This window comes from Grammomys surdaster, unplaced genomic scaffold (genome assembly GCF_004785775.1).
Source record: "Grammomys surdaster isolate TR1022 unplaced genomic scaffold, NIH_TR_1.0 150, whole genome shotgun sequence".
In the NCBI taxonomy this organism is placed as follows: domain Eukaryota; kingdom Metazoa; phylum Chordata; class Mammalia; order Rodentia; family Muridae; genus Grammomys; species Grammomys surdaster.
The window spans coordinates 20,868,684-20,886,564 of NW_021604608.1; the positions used below are offsets into that span (position 1 = coordinate 20,868,684).

At 42.9% G+C, this 17,881-nt stretch overlaps 1 protein-coding gene across 1 annotated transcript in view; it reads left to right on the top strand.

Annotated features, from left to right (window-relative positions):
* Limch1 (LIM and calponin homology domains 1) overlaps positions 1-17,881 on the top strand; it is a 290,723-nt gene that overhangs the window by 117,896 nt on the left and 154,946 nt on the right. Inside the window, 1 exon segment of the mRNA XM_028765186.1 lies at positions 17,033-17,102. The gene's annotated coding sequence lies outside the window, so the exon portion shown is untranslated.

Genomic DNA, 17,881 nt, shown 5'->3' on the forward strand with positions numbered 1-17,881 from the left:
CTCTCTCTCTCTCTCTCTCTCTCTCTCTCTCTCTCTCTCTCTCTCTCCCACCATACACATACAACATACACACATACACACACACACACACACATACACACACACACACACACACGCTTTATACAAAGAACATATTCCTGAATATCCATACAGTGAAGGATAGAAGCATCTCTTTCTTAAAGTTTCAGATTCTTTGTTGGGATCTCGGTCTTTCTAGGAGGCAAAGAGCTCCATGGGTGAGTTTTATTTTGCTAACACATTCTCATGGAATGCCGAGTTTGAGTATGTGAGTCTACAAATAAGTGACCGATAAAGAATGTCTCAGTGGATTTTTCCCTCTCTTCTTCTGTTGCCGAAATAATCTTCTGAAGATAAGAAATCTGCTGGCCCCCCCTTGTGTATGCTGTTCCTGATAAATGAGCTGCCTGCTCTAAGAAGGAAGGCTTGTCTTGGATTCCTGTCATGGTTTCAGCATGCGATGTGGTGTGCACAGATGGGACTAGTCCTCTAGGGCAGATGAGAGTTGATGGTGTAGCTCTTGGTGGAGGATTTCTTATCATGTGGGGGCCTTGTGGGACACTGTCCATGTATAGCACAGCGCCGAGTTTAGGCACTGAGGGCCATAAGCAGAGAATGTGAGAAATAATCTTCAAAGAGTTTATGATGTGCTTATAGAATGATCTCTCTCTCTCTCTCTCTCTCTCTCTCTCTCTCTCTCTCTCTCACACACACACACACACACACACACACACCACAATGTAGTGAGGTTGGAGTGGAAACAGTATCTCAATAAATGTAGACAAATGTAGGCATAAACAAGATTTAATCTCCAGGATTTAATAAAAGGTTAAAAAGGGGGAATATTGTCATGGTTTGATAAACAGTTATTAGAGAGATGATGTATCAGTTGGATTTTACTTCATATAGGCCAAGGGAAGCGACAATCATTTCTGTATCATCTGGTTTTGTTGGCTTGTTTGTTTTGTTTTCTTCTTTCTTTATATATTCACAATACTTCTGGTCACAAAAACAACCAATTCTCTAATATCAGCCAGGTGTCCCAGAACTGGAAACTTCAGACTTCTGATCAGGCTTGGTCTTGCTTGTGATCAGTTTCTATTGAGGGGCCCAAGGGTCACCACTCATAACAAGAGATAATGTTGTCCCCCAGGATATTCCATAAAGAGTTCTGCATCAGGGACCAGAATCGAAGATCAGATATCAGAGCAAGCAATGTACCTAAAATCCCTATTACTAGGGAAGTTATAAAAGTTTAAGGAGATATATGCCAGGAACCAGGAGTAAAGATTTAAGAGGTTTGTTACAAGCCACAACATTACAGCCTCCTTTTGAGGAACAGCAGGAGGAAGAAAGGTTTGGAGTTAGAGAAGGCGTGCTTGGTAAACACCGAGGAGAGCTGACTTCCAGTTGGTAGAGGAGGAGATAGTTCTTTCTGTTCATTCAACATATCATTAAAAAATATTTTTATTTTACTTTCTGCATATGGGTGTCTTGTACCACTGGTGTAAAGTCCCAAAAGAGGCGAGAAGAGGGCTTGAGATCCCCTGGCACTGGAGTTGTAGATAGTGATGTGCCACTCTGTGGGTGCTAGGACTTTGTCCCGTGTTCTCTGGAAGAGCATCCAGTGTTTTGAAACCACTGATCTATCTTTCTAGCCCCTGAATGAAGAATTTTAAGAACCCACTTAGAAAATGTGATGTCACTCTTAATGATGGCCCACTAAACAGTGAAGTCAGACAGTCAGCAAGAGAGACAATCAGATCCAGTCTCTGGATCTAACCAAGATCTTAACTCCATGTGGGATATAAGCCTTGGGTGCCTTGAGGAAGCACGGTTTAGACAGAGAGTCTAAGGAAGTCTAGAAACTCTTTTTTACTTCCGGAGGAGATGAGGTAGAGAAGAAACATGCTCTAGATGACAGGAAGCCATACCTCCAACAGGAAGAAGAATGTACATGTGAAGAACTGTGCATAGACATGTTGGGCTCAAACAGGGGAGGCAAAGATTTGGAAGTTTGGCCTCCAGAGCAGAAGTAAGACTATTGATGAAGTCATCAGGATAGAGTATATTGATGAATAAAAAGACTTTTTTTTTAAAGCTAATTTGTTTGTTGTGAATGACAGACCACATGGTTGGATTCTTGATACAGCTGGTCAAGGTCCTCTGTGGGGAAGTGTTATTTCAGTTTGGGCAGGTCAAGCTTGAAATAAAGATACATCACTGAAGGGGAAGAACTGTAAGCCTTAGGGAATGAGGACTTGGAGCTTAGGAGGGTGACAGTGGCTTTGACTTACTCAAACCAGACTGGAGAGCCTTGGTTAGATGTCGTGGGTAAGCTGTGAGCCTTGGCAGGGTCTCAGAGAAAGAATGCACCCAGAGAGAGGAGCAAAACACATCTCAGTTTGGAGGTGTTTCTCTCTTGTTCCAGAGAGAGGAGAAAGATGCAAACAAAAGAGCTATCGGAGAGCTGAGAAGAAACCAGGAACATGTGATGCCATGGGGACCTAGGTTGCTAAGGAGACTCTTATGAAGCTAGAGTAGCCTCCTGTGCTCCCAAGAACGTGCACGAATCAGGCTGAGGTAGCCATGCCCCAGAAGCAGAGGGGATGCCAGAGGCCTTTGCCCGTGAATGACATCAAATAATCATTTTCCCACCTGGCCAGACTAGGTTTGCCCCGTGTGTTTCATCGTCTCAGGGGGTTACTGTGAAAGATCTTACGTAACGTGAGCAACACATGCAAGGCGTTCCTGAGCCCCTGAGAAAGAAGCGGGATTTCTGTGACCTGATGGCTTGTGAATCGACTGACTCTACAGTTATAAACCAAGATGGCACCCACAGAGGATGGGTAGTAGATGAGACACAGAATCAAGTAGCATTTGGGACTGCCTCCCCACCCCCAACCCCCGAACTGGGATGCAGACTCATCGTAGGCGTTGGCCACTGGTTTCATACTGTTGGTTTTGGAATATCATTGCTTTGTTCAAGATCTATGACCCACCTCTAAGTATTCACAGCGACCTGAGCAGGTGAACATCCTGGACTTCCCAAGCCCTCTGTCCAGCTGGCCACACGGGTGATGGCAGAGCTCACTGTATCTTTAGACTTTGAACTTTTTCACCAACCCAGATTCGCAGTGAAATCTTAGCACACTTGGGCCTCTTCACTGTCACCCACGCTGGTCCTAGCAGGCTGGTGAGAACTTGATAGGCCTTCTGTGTAGGTTTCCCTCTTGTTTCACTGCCAAATCACAGTTGGCCCCCATTGACTTGGCCTGTCTCCAGCTTTGGGGCACCAAGACTCATTAAGCCTTCGAGTTCAAGCGAGGACAGTTTGAGCTACTCTCTCCCCTCCCCCTAAGATCTCTAGTGAAAAACTGCTTTTTTGTTTGAAGATTGGCCTCACTTAGGTGGGGACTAAAGCAAAGACTGAGTATCCCAGTGGCTTTCTGTAGAGAAAAAAAAAAGCCCACACTTGGAAACCATGCCAAGCCAGTGCGCAGGACTCTCGTGACGAGCAGAATGGGCCTCTGGTTCTCCAGAAATCAGTAGCCCCTTGGCACAGTCGATCCTTTCAAACCGTTCTTTCAGCATCAATTACAAAGTCTTCTTGGGAAGCTCTTTTGAGCAGGCCAGCATCTTGCATTTGAAACATGCTCGCCCTCATTCATCTTTGTAACATTCTTTTCCCCGTTTAAAGCAATGTTCTCCTTATCCCAACTGTTATTGTTCTCGTTGAGACTTTGAAATGACACAGACCTTGGATATTGGAGCTGCTCTTGATGCTTCTCACAAATGTGTTTGAAATTTATTTTAGGATAATTATCATTCAATAACTGTTTCCCTACCCAGTATGGGGTGGTTACTCCCACCTTGTCAATCCCATGGATAGAGGCAAGCCTTCTATTGACTTAAAAGAGCTTTAATCTCTTGACTTCTGGAGAGATTTCATATATGCAAATGAGAAAGATCAACTGACTTAGAAACAGACAGGGAACCATGGGTTTAAATACAGGCTGCGGTGTGGCAGAAGGTCTGCTGTTTTGCCTCCTAGGGGAGGCCCGTGCTAGATTAGGCTTTGCGAGCATTTAAAGGGATTTAGTAGCCCCCTAATTGAAGTTCCTTAATAATTCACTTTTTTGATGGCCTCTCATGGGCTGTCAAGCTGGGTGGGCTGGCTTCCCACAACGAAGTGTGGAAATGTCCTGTCTCCACCATTTTTCCTCTCAGTGTTTTCTTTGGTTACCCACAGGAGAAGGCCCTTTCTTAGATAGCCTACCAAGGGCCTGCCTTATGAATGATTTCTTTTTAAAGTTAACTGTAGAAGTAGACTTCCTTCTTTTTATTAGAGCAAACAAAGAGTGAAGGAGATGGAAAAAAAATTGAGGCCAGTGGGTGTGGTTAGCACTGGTGCCCATTTTTCCTTCAGCTCTTGTAGATTGTTCTGGAAGGCTAATTTTATGGTGGAAGGAGTTTGTTTACCTGGTGCCAGGTGGGAAGGAAAGCGTGAATTCATCGGGTCGCATCCTTCCTTCAGGACATGATGGCACTTTCATTGACAAGTGTCCCTGACTGTCTGTTTCCACAGAGTTTGCCAGTGCTGCCTCTAAGTGCTGGTCCTAGAATATGAGCCGCTGTCCCCGCTACTCCCTCCGTGCCTCCCCATTCTGTATGTGCTACGCTTCGTTCCAGCCCCTGGAGTGATCTCCTTTCTGACCAGTTTTGTCTAAGTCCTAAACACATGCAACTAAAGTCCTAAACAACCACACTGGGCATCTTTCTCTCCACTAACTACCTGATTGCGACATCCTGCATTCAGTGCTTTGTGTGTACATGGCTATGGCCCCCTACAGTACATATGGAAATACTCATTTCAAGTGTTCTGGCCCACATTTTTGGTTTGAAAGGTATTTTGGCTGTGCCTAGATTTAGTAATTAGTCTCCCACATGACAGTACATGTGATAATTATATATAGTTTTAGATTTTATATTCCTCAAAGCAGTGACAGTGATTGTTAGTCAGCCCTCCATTACTGTAACAAAATATCTAAGACAATAATCTTTAAAAATAATAAAGGTCTCTGTTCACAGTTTCAGGGGTTTCAGTCCCCGGTTGGTTGCCTATTGCTTTTGAGCCTATGTCTAGGTTCAAAAGCCAGTTGAAAAAAATGGACATCACGGCAAGTGTGCAAGGTGGAAGGAAGCTGTTTATCCCAAGGCCGGAGGGAAGTGGGTCAGAGGCATTGGAGAGACTAGAGTGCCAATACCCTTCAGAGCACACCTATAGTGACTGCAAGTCTCCCGATAATCGTTACTTCTTAGGCTCCACCAGTATCAAGTAGTGTCAGGCTGGGGACTACACATTTAGCTCACAGCTCTTTGGGGGACACTTTAGACACATCTTTGTTTGCCCAGTGGTTCTAGTACAGGGCAGGCATGTAATATGCTTTTCAAGGGATTGTGTAGAGAGGGAAAGTTATTCCAAAGTTAGTGTATTTATAGCTAATATAATGTACTGATATAACTAATTGGTAGGTGCACATTAAATCTGATCTATCTTATTCCAAAATAAATTCTAGAGCTAAATTTAAGACCTAAACTATAAAACTCTCAGAAAACAGGGTTAACTGGGTTAGACAACAGGTGGTTTTTGCTTTTCTTTTTACATGTAACATCAAAATTACAGTCATAAAAGAAAAAAGTAGGCGAACTAGACGCTACCAAAATTAATTTTGTTTGAGATATGGGCTTGTTATATAGCCTAGGCTGACCTTGAACACATTTTAATCTACCCAATGAGAAAATATATGAAAGGATAAGGGACCTATCTCTAGAATATGTAAAGAACCCTTATTATTCAATAACAAAAAGATGAGCAACCAAGTCTAAAAATGGACAAAAGATATAAATAGACATTTCTCCTAAATAGCTATACACATGGGCAATTAGTTCACGAGAAGATGCTTACTATCCTTAGCAGTTACACCCCTGAGGACATGCCCAAGGGACACGGAAGGCAGATCCAAAAAATTCGTTCCCAAGTGCTCTCAACAGCATTATTCAAAATAGCTCAATGGGGAAAATACCCAAATGCCCAACAGAGGTGGGTATTCTATCCACACAGTGCATGATGGTCTGATTTCATAGAGGAATGATGTATTGACACTGTCACAGTGTGGATGAGCCGAGTGAGGGACAGTAGTCACAAGGACCACATCCTACGAGGCCCCAAGGAGGGAAATCTATAGAGGCAGAGAGTAGATTAGTGCTTTCATATGGCAAGGGGTTGTGGGTAGGGAAGAGAGGAAAGGAAGCAAATGGTTGGGGTTTCTTTTTCAGGGAAAGAAGATTAAAATTAGTTTTAGGGATGTCTACATTATCTTAACAGCTGTGCAAGAAGTTTAAGTTTAGACTTCTAATGGTTTGACTCTATATGAAATCTACTTCATTAATAACACATACTAATTTAACACATTAAATTTATTTTATTTCGCGAAGTCTAAAAAATCATCTAGATGTACTTCTGATGCCATTCTATTTTTCTGGGTGTTGGGTATATGACATGCTAATGATCCATTAATATTATATAACTTTATTGATGGCATTGTACTGTAGGTTGATTATATTATATTTATTATTATATAAGAAGTTCTTGTTCAGATATAGTGTATTCTCTCAGACTTGTGTAGTCTTGTGTATACAGCACAAGCAACAAGAACTCGACACATTTGATGTCCCTCTGCTCCCCGACCAGAGCTCCTGAACATTGCCTCTCCACTTTTGGGGCATAGCCCATAAGGCAAAAAGACAAGTGCTGTCTAATGGGAGTGGACCCTGGTGTCTTTCTGTTCACACTTGCTCCATTGATTTGCCTCATGACACAACACAGAGAAAGAACCCAGGAACATTGCTGCCTCCTTTGGGGACAGCCAACCTCTCTGACTGTCCTTTGGAGAAATTGGTATGGACACGGCTCTTCCCACCCCTCTCCCACAAATCAACAGCCACGGCATGACATGATAGCTGCTAAGAATGACCCGAGTGTCTAGCAAGATGACCCAGCTGTAATGTGGTTACCTGGACTCAGTTTTATTCTGGGTTCTCAGAGCATGATTTAGCTATGGTCACCACTGCAAAGTTATAAATAGGGATCCACTGTAGTCTGTTGTAGTTTCCAAGGTGATGTTTAAGGCTTTCCTAACATTTAACAATTATTTGCCAGTTCGCTGAGCAAACAACCACTAAGGCCCTACTGGGACTAGCCTTTATACTCCAGCTAAGATTGCAGAGAAGATGGACTCTTTCCCTAATTAATTAGATTTTCTGTCATTTGGGATAAGTTCAGAGGCCAAAAGAATACCCATAAATATTGGGATCTGGGAATGGAAGGTGAGAGTCTCTACCTAGGGTATGCGTCAATGAAGAGGGAAGATTTGAGATGTACTGTGAAGGTCGAGTAGGAGTTTCTTAGTCTGCAAAGGGCTTGGGGGCGTGGCTCTGATGAAGACAGGTTAAACAGAAAACTGCAGGTCTATGGAAGTTCTGAGTCACAGGAAGGGTCTCTGCATGCTGTAGGCCAGAGACTATTGCATGTACAAGGTGAGGCAGACTGGAGAGGTGAGGTTGTGTCAGAGCAGTTTGTGAAGGGGCTTGAGCTGAGAGTGAGGGAGTTTCAGTAGCGATGTTTCCCTCCCACAGCCAGAGGAGACATACCACACGCAGGCTTCCTACACCTGCTCTCCCCTCACCCCCACCCTCACCCCCGCTCACTTTGTTCAAGTTTCTGCTGTGTACATCCCACATCCCGCACTTTTGGCTTTATTAGTCATTTAAAATGTGGGTTACATCCCCGAAGGCTTCAGTGTTCTCTTTTCCTCTGTGGCCCTCCCACCGTCCGAGTCTGTGGCAGCTCGGCTGTAGAACCCAGTCCCCATGGGTGTGTCAGGGCTGTGTAGGGGGTGTGTATGGAAATAATATGCGGAATGAACAGGAAGTAGGTTCACAAATCTAACTGGTCACAACGCATCGGCATCTTCTCTCCTTTCTGAAATGGAAAGGTCTTCTGCAGCCCCGATACCCTCCCCCACCTCGCCCCCCCATCTCAGAAAACCAAGTAAGGTGAGGCTATGAAAACTTGAAGAGTTTAATCTCAACTAGCCTTTGACAGAAAGCAGGACCGGTGTCTTGGTGCCTCATTTGGAGCCCTAACCTAGCTGTGTTTGTCCTCAGAGCCCTTACTGCCTTCCCTTGTGGGCATCCTCCCTTCCTTCCTTCCTCCCTCCCTTCCTTCCTCCCTTCCCCAGCTTTTCTGTTGCCTTCTGCGCTGTCCAGAGACAACACCCACGTAGAGAACTCATATGAGCTCATTTGCTCTCTCCGGTCTTTATCTCCTCAGCCTATTGCTAACCTAGGCAGGATGCCTAGCAGGAGAATGGAGCCAATGGTTGACAAATCAGACTTCCACCTGTGGGAGGCAGGGTGGAAACTGGGAAACTGGCCTGGAGGAAATGATAGCGCTGTGTAAATTATGAGTCGATGCTATATATAGGTGATAGTCATAGGCTATATATATATATATATATATATATATATATATATATATATATATATATGCATGCATATACACATATACATATCCCATGCCTCTTCTTGCATTGTAGCTTTGTAGCTAGCTGGTCTTTTGTTCTCATTTTCAGGGGAAATGTAGGCTCCTGGATGTTGATTACTTAAATAACCTTAATTGTGAGTTAGGATTGGGATTTGAATGCAGACCTTTGTTTCTGGTGATGCCTCTTACTCTTGGGATCTTGAGGGCTTTTGGTTCTGAGGATCCCTTATGGCAGGAAGAGTCCTAAGGGCCTAGAGATGACCACTCACTCACCTTGGTATGGGCACGGAAGCCTTTTGAGTTGAAGCACAGTGGTTTCACTCTTTGAGGCTTTGCTCCACCCTCCTGACAGTGAGCATGGCAAGAACTGAGCTTTTTGCTTTGCGAAAGAAATGTTAATTGCACTCATCAATGCATAATTAGTACATAGCACAACGGTGATTACACGTATCACTGCCTGTGTCGATGGAACGTTAATACTCACTTTGTTTAAGCTACCCTGAAGTCTTGTTCCTACGTTGCCAGTTTTCACAGTTCACTGATCATGTGTGCCATCTCAAATTGGTAGCTTATAAAAAGCAGAAGGGACCCTGAGAGGAAGTCTTGGTGGCAGAGGCGGCTTTGGGAATGAAGGTTTGATTACTAGGTAAAGGCATTCGGATGGTGTATTCGTTTGGTTCTCTGTTGCTGTAATAAAACACTGACTGACAATCACTTCAGGAAGAAAGAGTTTATTTGGCTTACAGGTCACAGTCCATCACTGAGGGAAGCCAAGGCAGGGACTCAGTTGAGAACTCAGAGGAAGGAAAGAGAGCAGGCACCATGAAGGAACACTGCTTTGTCGCTAAGCTTGCATTTTTATACAACTCACTAGTCCAGGGGAATGGCACTACGCATGGTGAGCTGTGGCCTTCCACGTGAATCATTAATCAAGAAAGCAAAGTACCTCCCTCTCCCCAAAACGCACCGACAGGCCAATCCGATAGAGGCCATTCTTCAACTGAGGTTTCTTCTTCTCAGGTGACCCCAGTTTTTGTCAAGTTTACAAAAAATGCAACTCAGAGTAGGTGTCCTATAACACAGGAAAACCAAGGAGTCATTTGGAAGAAGGAATGGTCTTGGCTAAAGCTGGAGTTTTAGAAGCATCGGTTTCATGGGCTTATTAGTATGGGGGCAGGAAATTATTTGTCAGAATGCAAAACAATGGAAGTACAAAGAATACTATAAATGAGACATCTGTACAACATCCCCTCACCCAAGGCCAGCATGGAACGGGATAGAAAGATTGTAAGAGCTGGAGGTCAGGGTGGACAGGGCTGCTGCAGGCATGAACTCACAGCAGGTGTTGTTACCTGTGGAAGACCAAGCCAGTCAACATTCTAGCATGAAGTGGGAGGGGCTCATGAGACTCCACCCCTATCTGAGGAGCTACTGACAGCGACAGCTTCTCAAGGAGGAAGAGTCACTTTACTTTAAGGGTGTGGCCCCTAATAGGTTACCATGTCCAGTGGATGGTCCCATAGCTATGAGTATTTGGAAGCACAAATCAGACCAGGTGGGTTATTTTTAAAATAAAAAAGAAAAAAAAAGAATAAGGAAAACATAAGGTTGGGAGAGGGCAGGAAGGCAGGGGGTAGATCTGAGAAGAGTTAGGATGTACAGTCCCGTTGTGTTAATGTGATGATGACCCATTGTATGAAATGCTCAAAGAATTAATAAAATATTTTTTAAATAAGGATGATAGGAAAGGATCCTGTTTGGGTTTAAGTAGAGTTTGTGACCCAAACTCTGTCAGTGTGAGCTCTGACCTCAGACATGTGCCTTGACCTTGATGAGGGACTTTCCTTATCTTGATCATTTTATGTGGGCCCTTCTCATGCCCAGATTCCATAACTTCCAGACAGCGAGCACGGCCATGTGATGGAAGCATGGCAAGAGCTCGAAAATGAAAATCAAATGGGAGCTGCAGAAAAATGCTTTCTACTCCTTTCTGCGATTATAGATTCTGTGATAGAAAGATCCAAGGGAAATGGGTGGTTTTATGTTTGAGGACAAGGTTTTCTTGGGTGTAATTTGCCACATAGGTCTCATTTCATCGGGCGAGTTCCTCCTAGTGAGAGTTAATGTTACTGTTATAAATAATAAGCACTACACAACCGTGGCTTAAGGTTATGGAAATATGATTCCATTTGTGCAACTTGAGTTCAGTGTTAGAGAAGGGCAGAGGTGTGAAGTCAGCTAGAAGTAGTGGATGCAGGGGAGAGCGAGGGAAGAATTGCCTGTAAGGGGTTTAGGCCTAGAATTGGGTGGGCTCTATTACTTCTGCCCAAACCCCATTGTCCAAAAGTCCAGTCCGGTCCCGTAGTGAATAAGAAAGGAGGCTGGAGAATGTGGCTTATTCTGCCTGGGAGAAAAAGAAGGCAAGTTTGGAAAGTCAGTGGACAAACTCCAGCATAGGATTTCTGTCAGAATAAGAGCTTAGCTTCAGGGGTCTAGTCCCAACTTCCTGGTTTTCAAGCCGACAGAAACCTTTCAAAAGCTCCTGTGATGTCCTTGGGTGTGCTCAAGGTAGGTAGCTTAAGTGTGGTCTACCTGTCACCCATTCTGGGCAAAGCACAGCACCCTAAATACATTGGTTGGTGTTAACGACAGCAACTTGTATTCTCACAGTATTTTACTCACCTCCTTGGTCAGGTTTTGCTTTTCCCCTCTTTTTTTTTACACATTTTTTTTCAAATCTCAAGAGCTTGTAAATGTTCCTGGCTCTGCCAAGACAAGTCTGAAAAGCAAACTTTATATGACATCTGTAACCGGTTTATGGTCAAGGTTGCACTGATCACGTGCTTAGGTTTGAAACCAGATGCCATGGTGGATTAAAAGGAAACACCTTCATTCAGGGTTCACAGTCAAACCCAGAAAACTGTCAAGGAAACCATGTAGAAAAACACTCTTGAGCCAAATGAAAGGGGACACAAAAATGGGCCGTTTTGTCATCAGAGTTCCCTGTCGCAGCTGTACAAACTAAGGTAATGAGACGATGATGTCATCTATTGTTGTAACGGACAAAGTGACTTCCCCTGAGATGAAGCATGGACTTCCCGTTCTGGTGTTGTCTATAGCTGCTCTCTCCCAAACTCTAGGCTAAGTACAAAAACTAGACCACTGGAATGAATGATTTGTAAAGTTCAATACTCCTTCAATTCTCAGTCTTTTACATCTTTCTTCTCACCTTCCTGTTACCGTCCAATAGCAATCTGTCTGGTGGCCTAGTTCACCGTGTCTGGATAGAATCTGTATAGCACTACCAGAGCTCATGTACCAAGAAACAGAAGTTCTTTCTCCAAAGCCAAGGACTGGAGACAGGTTTTAGTTTGTTTGGTTTTTGTTTTTTTGTGGCACCTTCACTTTGTATTTATAAATACAAAGCAATGCTTAAGCAACGGCTGGGAGGTCACCACATATTGCACACAGGGACGCAGAATGTTATTAAAGGCAGTCTATGGCATCATTCTTGGTTCAGTATTTTTTTTTAAGGAGTCCAACAGTTTGTTACTCTTTATGAATTGTATTTCCTGGACTACATGCCACACACGTTTTTAAACATGGTGGCTGTTCATAGGTAGTGGGACAGTCAAGTGTATATGAGCACAGTCCTTGACTTCCTCTGGCTCTTAAATCCACCAGTGAGCATACACTATGACGTAGAACCCTGGGTCTTCCCTAATTTCCTTTGTGTCCCACACCTGGCTTCACAGTCTACATCACGGATGCTCAACAGATACTCGTTGAGTCCATAAATAGTGGAACGGCTTTCTTGACAGATGGGTCATAATGTGTGTCTTATTTAGGGTTCTTATCGCTGTGATGAAATACCATGACCAAAAGCAATTCGGGGAGGAAAAGCAATTTATTTGGCTTTCACCTATGTATCACAGTTTTACATCAAAGGCAGCATGAGCTCAAACAGAGCCGGAACCTGGAGGAGGGGCTGATGCGGAGGCTGTGGGGAGTATTGCTTACTTACTGGCTTGCTCCTCCTGCCTTGCTCAGCCTACTTTCTTATAGCATACAGGACCACCAGCTCAGGGGTGCCCTCACCCACAATGGGATGGGTTCCCATTTCAGTCAGTAGTTAAGAAAATGCAAGCTTGCTTACAGCCTGATCGTATGGTGGCCATTTTCTCAAAAGAGGCTTCCTCCCCTTGGATTGCTTTCATTTGCTGTCACATTGACATGAAACTGTCAGTTTAGAGTATGAATTTAGGGGGTTGGTGAGATGGCTCAGTGGTTAAGAGCATCCGAGGTCTTAAGTTCAAATCTCAGCAACCACATAGTGGCTCACAACCATCCATAATGAGATCTGATGCCCTCTTCTGGGGTGTCTGAAAACAGCTACAGTGTAGTTCCATATAATAAATAAATAAAAAAGGCTGGAGCGAGCAGGACCAGAGCAAGAGAGGGAAGGGGGAAAAAAAGAATATGAATTTAGGTGAGGTGGCTTAAGTTAACAAGCACATTTTCATTTACTTATCTTCAGTGCTTTTTTTTTTCTCCCCAAACTGAGGATTGTCCAAAATGGTAGTTTTTCTTACACATAATTTTTCTCCAGAGAAACACTACAAGCCAGGTAGTATATATCTATTGATATGACGTGTTTCTCTGAGGTTTTTATCCAAAGACAGCTGATGAGAAAAAAATAAGTAAGACTCCTTTTTAGGCTTTGGCAGCTGGTTAATGGGAAATTGAAGTTAAACAACTCGGACTCACTTACTTCAGAGGGACATGCTCAGTTACTGAGTAAAGAAGCAGGCCGGCTGCATTTATCACAGCCGCATGACGAGCAAGCTACCTGCAAGGCTATCTAGCTGAAAGCTTCGACGAGTAGAGCCCACAGGTGGGACACTGGTCCAGTGCTCCCCAGGGAGAAGACATTCTGCCATGTATGGAATTTCCGCACATGATGTCATAGACTATCCATAGGCAGAACATAAATGTGATAGGTCTTCCACTTACCGTCCTTGCACAGATAGTTGTTACGGATGGCACTCATGACATATATATTCATTCATATAATATATATATACACATATATATGTGTGTGTGTGTGTGTGTGTATGTTTGTGTATATGTATATGGGTATATGTGTATATATATGGGTATATATGTGTGTAGTGTATATGGGTATACATATGTATATCCATATATATATATATGTATATGTATACACACATATAACACACACACAAACATATAATCCCAATGCTGGGATTAAAGGCATGTGCCACCATGACCAGTCCTTATCATTTTAACACTGTTCTTTGTTGTGCTTTGAAGCTATTCTTTCCAAAACATCAGACTGTAGCATAAGCAACCATTCCAAAGAGTGAAGGCTGTCCTGGTCATGTTGTCAACCTCGTCTCTTAGGATGTCTTTACATTGGACTGAGGCTTAGTATTTCACCCTACAGAATATACATGTGACCTCTATCTTGAGATAGGGATTTTTGAGTCATAATGCACCTCGGAAGAGACATAAATATGAAATATCACCATGGTCCTCTTTTAACAGCATGTTTTACATGCTGTTAAGTTTGCATAGGTGGACAATCATAGTTTAAAGTAAAATTACAGATGAATATTCTTCCTCATGGCTGTTGTGTGTCTCATTTGTTTGCTAACACACAGAAATTTTTCCGGAATTAAGGCAAGGCAAAACACAGGATAAAATCCAGGTGCTGCACATTTTAACATCGTGATCTCAATGTTATCTTTTGTTGCTGTGTACTATAAATTCTGTACAGAACCAGGAGACTGTTTACATGGAAAACCACAGCTGCACAATCTTGAAAATGTCCTGAATGTGGGAGACAGCAATGTGCCATTCTTTGCAGTTTTTAGTGCAATCTTTTTAGAGTGAGTGTAGCTTTCTGTCATTCATGTGATTATGGCATAGCATTATAGTTTGCATTATCTCTTTACTTTTTTGGCATCTTTATGGAATAGGGAAGTATCTGTTGTCAGAAGAGTCTATGATGAGTAATGATGAGTTTATAAAAGACTCACAAATAGAGCCAACAATTTGTATTACTACAAATATCAACGAGTCCCTTAGATACAAAAGGCAAAAGGTACCCTTTTTAAAAAAATTGCGTTATGTTTGAGTGCTCTACCTGCATGTGTACCTGTGTGCTAGAAGAGGGCATGGGATCCCATTACAGATGGTTGTGAGCAATTGTGTGGTTGCTGGGAATTGAACTCAGGACCTCTCAAAGAGAGGTGCTCTTAACTGCTGAGTCATCTCTCCAGTCCCAAAAGGTACCTTTAGAAAATAATTTTTGGCGATCTATTATGAAGGAGAGGGTTTTTTTTCTACTTTCATTAGTCAGCAACGTGGCTTAAAACCTAGTAGCAATTCTATTTCATCTGATTATTTTTAATAGCTAAAGTTATTAAACAAATAAAATGCCCACAGTTCACTTGAAATGGATAAAAACTTACACAAAACACAGAGAAGTGTTTGCAGAGAATGTATGGGCTGGGCTCTGTGCTAGCCTCTCACATTTTCATCTCTTTAAATCCACGTAGACACTACAGCCACAACTGATATCATTCTATCTGGGTGTTACAACTTCAACTGGCCTCCTCATGAGTATGATAGAACAGAGGGTACAGATTTTTGTTGGTGACACCACTAGAAAAGGACCCAGCTGTGTGTGGTATTCAGGTAATTCTCGGACCAAATACTCCCCTAGCCTCTCATCAGCTCTCCAGTCTCCTCTGTGTTTATTAAGAAGGATATAGTGTCTATATGTATTGGTAAGACATGTTCTCCAAGGTGGATTGTCCACCAGCCTTGACAATCAGTCCTCTCTGATCATAGGTTCTTTATCCATGGATTCAGCCAACCACAGTCAAAAATACTTAGGGAAGAGTCATATCTCCATTGAACATGTACAGACTCTTTTCTCTTGTCGTTATTCCCTCCGTGAACTAAATGTCTGTCACCTGACCACTCTGACCATTACACGCTGAACCAGTGAGTGGGGTTTGCAATGAAATATTCTGAGATCTGCCATTGAGCTTTCTTTTGGTACAACACCACAGTGTCCTGTTGCACTGCTGCAGACTGTCTCCTATATGTCTGTGTGGAGTGGTATCAGAATACTTCAAAGAGTCTCTGTCTGTGACCTGGAGAAGCTCTCAGGCGTGGGGCCTTGACTATTTGCTATGGTCTTGGATTGCAGGAAGTAGAACAGAAGTCCACAAATCTTTTCTATAAAGGGCCACAAAGGGGAAATCCGCACACTTTGTAGGTCGTATGTTCTGCCTCTGACTGCTGCTGCTGTGGCTGTAGGGCAGGAGGAGCTGCAGATATTCATAAACCAATGAGCTTGGTTGCGGCTGTGTGCCAGGAAAATTTTATTTACAAAACAGGTGTTGAACACTCTTGGCCCATGGGTTTGTTGCCTGTTGATCCTTAAATTATAAATAACTTCTAGTTTCTCTTTATGTGAGTTAAGATTTACTATAGTAAATCATCTTTCTTGAAAAATTACTCCTATTCTATGACCCCTTACTTCTAATTATTCCTTATAAGCATCCTCTTTTGCTAATACCACACTCTCCCTCTTCCCTGATGCTGGCCACATTTCCATTCTACAGCTTGCTTGCGTTCTTACTGTTCTTCCCTCTCAACTTATATTTCCCGCAGACCGCAGCTCCGTTACTCTTGCATTTCCTTGCTTATATTTCCATTTTTACATATGTTTTAAGCTTTCCCTGAAAAATCTTTGCTTGCGTGATTCTTTTGGTACCTAGGGAATCGTGGCCAACCTCGTTTCAGATCTTCAGGATGCGATTGGTTAACCTCTTAGAAAATACACTCTTCCATTTATAAATGAAGCTCAACCACATTTAACAAGCCACTCTCCTCAAAGGGCAAATAGGGTCTGGAGACAGAATTTGTCTTGGCAAGTCATTTACAAAAATCAGTGTTGGTCTCTGAACCTAGTCCATCCCAGGAGAGCTCTTAGCCTTAGCCAAAAGAACTGGAAACACACCTTACCTGCCCTAGGTTGCAATACATATCTTTGATTCGAGACTATTCTCTCCTAGCCTTCAGTCTACCTCACATCTTGGTGTGTTCCCACGAAGCACCTCTCAGTCTCTCCCCTTTGTCCTCTCCAAACTCAAAGACTTCACCTGTAGTCAACAAAGTCGATGTTGGCAAAGTTTGTTACTCACACACATAGAGGCTGATAGATGTTTTGGATTTACAGCAAGAATGGCCAGTTGTACACTCACCCCCTTTCCTCTCCAGCGATTCAACTCCAGCCCTGGATGCAGGTGATTTGTGTAATCCATCTTCCTTTACATCTCACTTGACATTCTGCCTTTTTCGTGACAGGTTGCTGAATGCTATAAAGCCAGGACTTGTTAAAAAGATCAATAGATTGCCTACCCCCATTGCAGGATTGGTGAGTATCCATAATTGAGATTTATTTTTCAATGTTCCTTTGCTCTAACCTAAGGGTCACGGCAGGGCCATTTATCACAGTTCTCTCTGACAATATGTATTCTCCTGGAATGAGAATGCACCGACTCCACTGAGCTAAGAGGTTCCTCGAACATGAAAAATTCCAGCCATGTCCAAATGGCACCTTAATCATTGTTTGTATTGTTCCCAAGAGTGATAAAGTCCTCCCGTCTTAAAGAGGTAAATTTGCTTTGGGGTAAGAGGCTGATAATTCAGTTGACCTCAGGAAGGAATGTGATTTTAATTACTTTTTCCCTTCTCAGTGCTCCACTGCCTCTCCCTTCAGTGGAGGAGCGGGGAGACAGAGAGCTTTCAAGAGGAAACGTCACCTTCATAATAAGTTGCTTCTTTCAGTGTTAGAACTCTGTGTTGGTCTAAATATTCCAACACTGTCTAGTTGTAAATGAGCTCTTCTCAGGACTTATGGCACACCAAAGTTATCCAATGTTATCTGGGGAACTCTGAAAATATGACCCCAACCCTTCCAAGTCCACTTGTGGTATCTGTAGAACTCAAGTGTTCACATCAGATCAGGCAGAATGTTTTTTTTATGTATTGATATATTTTATAATTCTTGGCAATTAATAGTAGCCACTTAATTACCACTACCCTTTTGCAAAGATGGGAAAATATAGAACAGAAAAATTACCAAATCTTTATTCTCAAAGAAGCTACACACACACACACACACACACACACACACACACACACACACACACA